Source organism: Alligator mississippiensis, chromosome 13 (genome assembly GCF_030867095.1).
Source record: "Alligator mississippiensis isolate rAllMis1 chromosome 13, rAllMis1, whole genome shotgun sequence".
Classification (NCBI taxonomy): Eukaryota; Metazoa; Chordata; order Crocodylia; family Alligatoridae; genus Alligator; species Alligator mississippiensis.
This window is the reverse complement of record NC_081836.1, coordinates 47,240,286-47,248,832: the sequence shown is the minus strand read 5'-3', so window position 1 is coordinate 47,248,832 and position 8,547 is coordinate 47,240,286. Positions and strand designations below refer to the sequence as shown.

The 8,547-nt window shown below is 43.0% G+C and overlaps 1 long non-coding RNA gene across 1 annotated transcript; it reads left to right on the top strand.

Annotated features, from left to right (window-relative positions):
* The first annotated feature begins 1,306 nt into the window (after positions 1 to 1,306).
* Positions 1,307 to 8,297, top strand: LOC109284902 (uncharacterized). The gene is made up of 3 exons (XR_002092518.2): positions 1,307 to 1,450; positions 1,587 to 1,808; positions 2,725 to 8,297. It is a non-coding gene; the product is annotated as an uncharacterized LOC109284902 (long non-coding RNA).
* The last annotated feature ends 250 nt before the right edge of the window (positions 8,298 to 8,547 follow it).

Sequence of the window (8,547 nt, the reverse complement as noted above, 5' to 3'; positions counted from 1 at the left end):
AACCAAGACAGCAGGAGCAAAGTAAGTACCATGCCATGCTCTTGCTGCCCTTTATTCTTTCTTTGTTGCTTTCCGTAATCTCATTAAGAAACTGGCAGGGCCGGCCCATCCTATCCTGCAGAACCTGCGGCCAGAGGGGGTGGTGCAGCCAAGGGGCCCCCTGCGGCCATGAACGCTCCAAATCAGTGCCGTAGCAAGGGGGGGCAGGCAATTCCCACGACTCCCTGTTGCCACCGCCACCAGCATCTTCATGTCCAGCCACTCGCCACCTGCCTGCCGGCTTCTTTGTTTGCTCACCGCCTCCCCCCCCCCCCGCTGCCAGCTTCTTTGCATCAGGGGCCCCAAAACTATATCTTGCAGGGGACCCCAAAAATTTGTGGGCCAGCCCTGGAAACCGGACAGACTAAAAAGTCCATCATTTGCCTTTTGCTCACAGAAAACTGACAGGTCTTGCCTTCTGCCCGCTCTGCAGGGCTTCAGGCATCTCCCTCTACTGTTGTGGCTTGATTTGTGGGAACACCACCAAGCCGTCGTCGTGAACCAGCCACCATTGCTGTAAGCACTGTACACAATTCAAGACAAAACCCCCTGTCCCAAGGACCTTACAGTTTAAATGTCAGGCAGGGAAAAAACCAGATAGATGGATGATAGACTGCAGTATGGCCAAGATTCATCCAAACTGACCTAATTTCTGTTGCTAATACATTCCCTGCCTGCTGGTGTATTCACTGCAGAGCAGGATTAGTTTATTAACTCATACACTCCAACGAGCCTGGCTTCCTTCTCACCCTCATAGCTTATATTAGCCTAGAAGAGATTTTTCCCCTAGCATTTGATGGCAAGTGTTTCTACAGACATCCAATTGTCTGTTATGTCCTGGGAATAATGTGTAAAGTCCCAGGAACACCCAGTTAGGATATGGTGCCTTGGAAGGATTGATTTCGCACACAAACAGAGCCCATCTTTCTCTTTGGGCTGCTGCAGAGAGCATCCAGAGCCCTCCAGGCAACCACAGAGACCTCATTCACATCCAAAGTAGCCACAAGGTGGTGCTCCCTACCCTTTGTGGAAGCATTTTTAACACAGTTGGTAAATATAAACTAGCCTTGTGCAGGGATCCAGATGGCCTAGTGGCTGGCAGCCAAGCTGGGTGAATGTTTCTCCAGGCTGCATCTCCTTAGTCAAATATTTTCTAAATCAAATTTTAAAAATCGCCAAGGTTCAAAGGGTTCATATCTTAGCAGCTCTTACTAAGCCTAACAAAGTAACAGAGGCTGACACAGAAAATAATCAGAGGGGGCAAACATCATCTTACACAGAAGTAAAGTCTAAAAGAGCTTGTGGTTTGACCTTCCATAATATGTACAGATCTGCCATGTTGATGCTGTTCTTACCAGCTGCAGAGCTCAGATGATGGCGGCAAAGACAAGGGGGAGAGGGCTCTTCTGAGGTGCGGTCTGAGATAACGAGACCTTGCTCAACGCTCCCCTTGCTCATTTTATTTCTATATTCAGAACCATTCCCCAACCTTTTCCTCCCATTACTTTTCATTCATTTCTCTTACGTTGCTATTATTTCTCCCACAGTACAGCTGTCCAGAAATCATGGAGAGCAGGACCGAGAGGTGGGGTCGAAAACTTCTCATTTCACAAGGATTATCCCTGAACCGTTTCTGCTAATGCCTGATCTAACTGTCTGAATGTCATCCCCAAATGTATCTCATCACTGTTGTCTGTTTTACTTTCTGTGAGTGAGCATCAGCTATTGACTTTACTACCTTTGCAATGGAAAGTGGATCTACCCCTCAAGTAAGAGAACTACTAGGTTCTAAGACATATAATTATGCAGTGTACTAGTCTGTCTGGGGCCTCATTGTTAGCTAAAATACATCACTATTTTAGGGGGCAAATGGATAAAGTCTCTACCTGAAAAGGCTCAGTTGTGCCAGAGAGGCAATACAGTGGCGGGGAAAAGCAGAGCCATCCGGTACTATGCAATTCATGGGAGGGATGGTCTGCTTTTTATCGTAACATAAAGTACAGGCATCTTTTTGATGGACCAAGATTTCACATCAGTCTCTCCAGGGAAGGCCAGATAACTAATCACCACTGATCTTGGTGAAGAGCTCTCCCTATTTTTTTCCTCAGTTTTAGGCCATTCTTCCTTGAAAAGACTTCCATCAACTTTATCAGGCATTAGATCAGGCTTCACAATATACTGGGATCATGATCCCCATTGGGGTCTTTCTCCCCTACAGAATGAGCCACGCCCTGGTGGCTTTACTTACATCACTTCCCATTGAAGTCAGTGGCACTACTGGCATGTACATTAGCTGACTGGGATTAGGTCTTTGTAGTTATTTATAATACATCTCATCTCAAATCACATGGTCCACATCATTTTATGATTTAGCTCACTCCTCCTCTATACCACGTTGATATTGGCATCAGCAGCACATTTGAAGCCTGCTCCTACTCCCACTGCATGTTTGCTACAATAGCATTTCAGTCACGTGTCTTTGGGTAACGCCAGCTAAATCAAAATTATGTGTATGCATAAGAACCTCTGCTTATTTTGCATGTATGTAGCATTAATGCAGATAGATCAGAAATGCTCTGCCTCTTTTAATCCTTAAAGCCTTGTCATATTTTGATCAACTGCATTATTCCTGTTATGATGCCAGTGTAGGTCCTTAGCAATGCCTTCTTTTCTATTCTACTCCAGGGTTATGGAACTTGTGCATGAAGCAAATCCTACCTATTCCAAGGCCACAGAGGACCACAACATAATTTAATCTATGAACTTGTACCACTAGGTGGTAGAAGGACCTACGCCTAAGTACAGACAGTCAAAAAGCCCAAGGCTGAGTTGATTCAGTCTTCACAGGTTAACCTAAATTGCAAAGATTGAACCAATAAGCAAATGAACAGACATTCACTTGTGAGTCAGGAACTGCAGCCACATGCCTGCAGTGGCTCAAGTCAGCAGCTGGGGGGCACTAGAGCACAGCTCTCTGGCACATAGCCACTATGGGCTGTGTGTTCACTTCCTCCTTCTGCTGCCCCTGAGGTGTGTGGGATTTTCAGTCCACAATCACAGCAGCAGGACTCCCCAGGATTGTTCATCACTTCTTCTTCCTGCTTCCAGGTACTTCTAGGATTTCTAGTCCACAGTCACAGCCGGCACTAAATAAGCCAGCAAGGTAGGGCAGCTCTGTACTTGGGGGGAGGTGAGTTTAACTCCCCCTCCCTGGCCCCAGACCCCAGCTGGGGTTTGCCCAGGGGCAGTGAACCAGCCAGTGAGCCAACCATCACCGCTTCAGCTAGGGAGCAGAGGGATGGGTTGAGTTGTGCTCTCTGGAACAGCACAGTCCAGCCCAGCCCAGGGCTTAAAAGCATGCTGGAAGACTGATTTAATTTGAACCAGGAAGGGGTTTGGGACAGAAGTTTCATAAACCGGTTTGACCCAAATCAGCTAAATCTGATGCTACATTGGACCAGGTTTATCTGAAACCAGTTTCACCCATTTTGAAACTGGTTTGTGTTCACTGAACTTCTGTTCTGTTACAGGTTTAAATCAGTTTCTGATCACTTAAACCAGTTTATGTGTATCATCTGTCCCTAGCCCAGCAGTCCCCACACTGTGCTTAGCACCCATTGTAGAGCCCAATGCTATGCTTACTGCCCAGAAAATACACATGCAGTGAGACAGGTTTTGACACTGGGCTTAGGCTGGCTTACTATGCAAGTCCATTGCTATTGTCCACAAAATAATCCTGCAAGAGCAGCACAGAAAATGGCAGCCTTAGAACTGCAAAGGAGCCATGGAGTGGTTTTACTGGCATTGTGTGGATGAGTGGTCTTATTGGATTGGATGACCTACCCAAGTAAGGACCAGTGGTGACGTGCACCCCCTGACAGCAGCAGTCCCCACTTAGGCGATGAGCAGGGGGGGCTGGCGAGAGCACCGGCTGGGGAGTGGGGGCACTAGGAGAAACAATCCCCATGGTCCCTCCATGGATGATTGCACCTATGGGGGGGGGAGTTTCCCCTGCAGCTGATCGCACTGGCACTCCTGCATCAGTGTGATCAGCCACAGGGGGACCCCCTCCCACCCCCGGTCACTGACTGGCCTCTGCGGGGGGCAAGTGCAACTCAGGAGGCACCAGTCACCCATGGTAAGGACTGTCATTTTTTTCTTAAGTGCTTTTTCCTAGAATACGATTTTTTCCAAGCCTTTCACTTTCTTAATTGTCCATGGGACTGCAGTGAGATGCACATTAGAAACTCAAGCTATGGCAAACAAAATTCTACAGAATTACAGACCAAAGTGAAGGCCCATCCCCCAGCCACTGGACAAGATGGTGAGTTACGCTGACCTCTTCTGAAAATACAGATGGTAATGTGAGAACAAGGCATCTTTTGGCATACCAGATATTACTGTCTTGGGTGTGAGACAAGGTTTTGGGAGACCTGAGATGCAACCTGAATTCTGAAACTGATTTACTGACAAATGTACTGTGCTGGATCATCTCTACTTCACCCATAGCTTTTCCTCAGCCAGTATTTAGACAGTGAACTGAGGTCACATCAGTAGACAGATAGAAGTCAGTGGAGATCCAGGGTTAACGTAGCCTAATGTCAGCATGTGGCTTGTTAGCTTCAGTAAGCTAGGGATCTTATGTCTGCATTAAAGAATGATTCATTTGAAAAGAATGTGAGTATCAAAATGCACACAGATCTCCAGCTACTCATAACTTGTAGTGGACTATCCGTTTCTTGCTGATACAAATTTCCACACGCTAGGGGAAAGTGCCTCTTTCATGCATCACTTTGCACTGGATTGTGTCCAGTTACTTTACTTACCATTATGCAACTTAACCCAAGGCAACCCAACACCCGAAGACAAAATTAGAATTGCATAAATATATTTGCACAGTTTCTTCACTGTCCATAACAATATTCATTTGACTCTCCAACCCAAGATGAACTGTAGGGCACCAATTAAATTATTGGAGATGATTAACAATGTTTATTTTTTCTGAATTAATCCTAAACATTCTGATAACTGCTAGTCTCAATTACTGACTTAGATGGAAGCACTACAGTTCAAAATATAACATGTATCATCATGGAAAATTAATATATTCTGAGGTCATAGATCAGTCTTTACTCATACAAAATCCCAATGACTTCCACGGAGAGCTTTACCTCAGTGAGGAATTATTAAGGCTGTAGAATTCACTAATATTAATATAGGGCCATATTCTCTCCGTAATAGTAATTATGCTTGAATTAAAACAAGTATTTGGCCTAGCCTTACCAATTATACACCACTTTTCATTTCTAGCACTCTCTAACATTAACTGACAACTGCTTATATCATTTCATTATCCCCAGTCTATGTATTGGGAAAGAGAAGTTGAGAAACACTTTCTCACACAGAACAGACCCCTAGTCTATGAGTAGAACTATTTGCTTTATTGGAACTATTTGTAGAGCAATATTCAACATGAGTGAGGATGGTCACAATCTATCCCTTAAGCTCTTAGGCCTACCATTTTCTTATACATGTGTACAGCACCTAGCACAATATGGCCCCAATCTCAGATTGGGACCTTAAGGTCCCTGTCCTGCTTTCACAATACATATAGTAAGTAACAATTACCCAGAGCACCGAGAGGTTCAGGAACAGATTCAGAATTAGAACTCATGATCTCCTGTCCTACATTTTGTGTATGCTTTTTCATAAGTATAAATTATTTGACCATATTAACTTTATTGGATAAAATTCATTTAACTGCTCTAAAGACAAGGGTAACAGAACTCAGCACCCAGTGCTTATGCTGTACTACACATTTACTATATGTCATTGTCTGTACATATATACAGTTACATATCTACTATGCATTTTAACTAATAACAATACTTAGATGGCTAGTATCATGGGAGCTGAGTATCGGGAGTAATTTATGGATCCTAAGAGCAATATAAACACTGTTCAATTTTAAACTAAAATAGTGGAGGAATAGGAAAGGGTTCACTTTATACTCATAATCAGCAGCTTTCTGTTCTTGGATCCAGTTTAAGTGGATGCATAATGCTCATTATATCATATTTTAATAGAAAACATTTCTTTCAAGGACAGTAGGCCAGATTCTGTTGGCACTGAAGTCAATGGGAATTTTGCCACTGACTTCATTGGAAACAGGAAGAGTAAAGCAGACATTTGTAAATGTCATATGTTTGTGCCTATAATTCATAAGTGTTTGCCCTGCTTGGAAGACTAAATCCTGCTGCAGCCAGTGTTCCCTGTAAGAAGCAAAGGAATTTCCCTGGCTCAGGTCTGGGGACAGTGTGGAGACTGTGTACGGTTTTCATGCCATATGGGAAGATCATTTCACTCTGCAATCTCATCTCTCCTATGGCCAATACAGAAGTGACAGCATTGGGCTCTGAAGGAGTTGTGTTCAGCCTTCCTCACCCAAAGTGATATGCCACATAAATCTGGAGGTAAAGGAGTAAAGAGGGAGGAATGGTGGTATAGAAGATCTCAGATGGGCTATGGGGATGCCCAAAAGTAAGATGCAATATGATTTTAATTGGTTTCATTTACACCACAAAGCTATGTCTGGTAAAATGGAGCAATTAATCTCAGTGATAAATAACTGATTATAATCAGTTTCTATAAAAGAACAGAGTTCTAGCCACTCTTGCCCTATAAAAAGATAAACAACAAAAGCCGTAATGAAAGATCTGACACTGCTAAAAGAAGCCCGCTGACCTGACCTGCATTTCAGTGAAGAAGGAGAAAATCCTTTCCAAGTATCATTCACTTCGGAGGATAATTTGTTGTATGTAGTTCAGCTGGAGAGGATTTAAATTTTAACATCTAGTTAAGAGGCTGCATCCTCAATGACAAATGTATATATTTTATGAGACTAGAAGGTAATGAGGAATAGTGTAAACATGTCTACAGGCATTTGTACACATGCTTGCGCCGCAGTGCCAGGGGCTTTTAAAAGTACCTGGCACTGCAGCACATACATTTATATAAATGGTGAAATTCACATCAGTGCTGAGAAAATGGCAGCACTGCATGTTTTAACTAAAACACACTGAAGGTGTTTTAGTTCAAAAACACACTGCTGCTGTTTTCTGCACACTGATGTGTATTTTGCCACTTAGACAACCGCACACAATGCAGCACAGTGCACGTCAGCTCATGTGCTGAGCAGACTTGATTAATCAAGACTTGATTAATCAAGTCTGCTCTGATACGTCAGATCTCTGGCACATTGCAGCACAAAAAAGGTATGTGTACAAATGCTGTACGTTCAATTAATGCACTTTAGGTAATGCACATTAAATCTAGTACCTCCATTGTGAGGTACTAGAAAAATGTGCATTAGCCTATTTTAATGTGCATTAGCTAAAGAGCACAGTTTGTGACACTTCAATGTGCATTAAAGTAGGCTAAATGCACATTAAAGCACGCTTGTAAATGCAACCACTGTTGACAAGCCATGCTTTTGCCTTACCTAAACAGACTTTGTTTTAGTGCTATCACAGTTGTTAATTAAATTATAGGAATTTTGGAGTTTTGTTTCTCTTAAACATGACAGTTAAGAGCAGGATTTTACAGTCCTTACTCCCTGAACTCCAGTTCTCCTCTTATCAAAATTCTTTTTAGATGCTTGCCAATTCAGACCTCACATTTTCTGTGGTTGTAGAACTAACGGTAGAGTTCACCAGACTGCAGAGCTTGTTAGCAGAAGCAAAGCTTTCATTTACAAAAATTAAAGAGTGAAATTCTGTCCCTACTTAAGTCAATGGCAAAACTACCATTGTCTTTAGCAGGATTAGGGTTTCACCACAAGTTCTAGTGACTGTAGAGAAAGCTTTCTGAATTTGCATCCAATATAAACTGATGCAGTTTCTAGGCCAGCAGCCTGAAACAAAAGCTATGTAGTAAGGTCAACATTTTCAAAAGTAGCCAGATTTAGGGTCCCTGCATTTTGGGATGCCTGATCTGAGAATCCTTGAGAGGGTTGAGTCACCCAACTGTAACTAAAGTCAAAGAGTTAGCATGGTCAGTTGTTAAAAGGTGAAATTAAGTCAAAAGTATTGGTTCTGCAGGAGAAACAACATTGACTTTAGTTGCAGATCAAAAGGTTCACCTAACAAAATACCTACAAAAAGGAATGTGGTTTATTTATTTGGTTATAACTCTTATGAACAAAATATGGAACTGTCCAGGAGCACAACTAATACAGATATATGTGCATTTCCCTTGAAATATAATTGATGGTGGAAATGGTGCCATATTGCTTTTTTACCACCCTTTCCCTTTGTGTTCCCATTTTTATTCTCTTGATACTCACTTATTTTGGCCATTCATGCAACTTCTTTACCATACAAGGACCAGACATTGTGGTCATCTAGGGCAGTGTTTCTCAACCCATGGTATGTGTATGACACGGGGTGCTGTGGTTTGAGTTTTGCCCACCCCACTGCCTGGCGTCTTTGCCTGTTCAGGGTGGAAGTT